Here is a 439-nt window from a genome sequence, read left to right as displayed (position 1 = left end):
GTGTACGAGTCCTCTCTGTTCAGGAAGGAACATGACCGGGCAGGACACCTTAGCATCCCTCCTCGGTCTCGATCCATCGGGAATCCTCCGAGTATGATCCGGCTTACCAGGTCGTTTGGGCCACAAGCGCCAAGACGGTTTCCATTATGAGGGAAGATGGCGGGGAAGGAACTGAGTTCGGACGCCTTTAATACATAGCCTCCGGAGTTCATGGTCCTCTCCAATGTCTAAGAGGAGCAGGAAAGTTGCACAAGCGACGCAACATTTCCAAAGCACTGCGTAGGGATTCCATGTGACTCCAGGTATCGAAGTAAGGATCCTATGATATTATATGGTTTTCAAACAGAAATACTATACAAATATTTTACCCAGCCAGGAAGATAATGAGGATGATAATACTTCTAATATAAACAAAACTAGTAATGATATTGATGATAAC

The sequence above is a fragment of the Penaeus monodon genome, chromosome 25 (genome assembly GCF_015228065.2).
Source record: "Penaeus monodon isolate SGIC_2016 chromosome 25, NSTDA_Pmon_1, whole genome shotgun sequence".
NCBI classification, from domain to species: Eukaryota; Metazoa; Arthropoda; class Malacostraca; order Decapoda; family Penaeidae; genus Penaeus; species Penaeus monodon.
Note: the sequence above shows the minus strand (reverse complement) of the source record.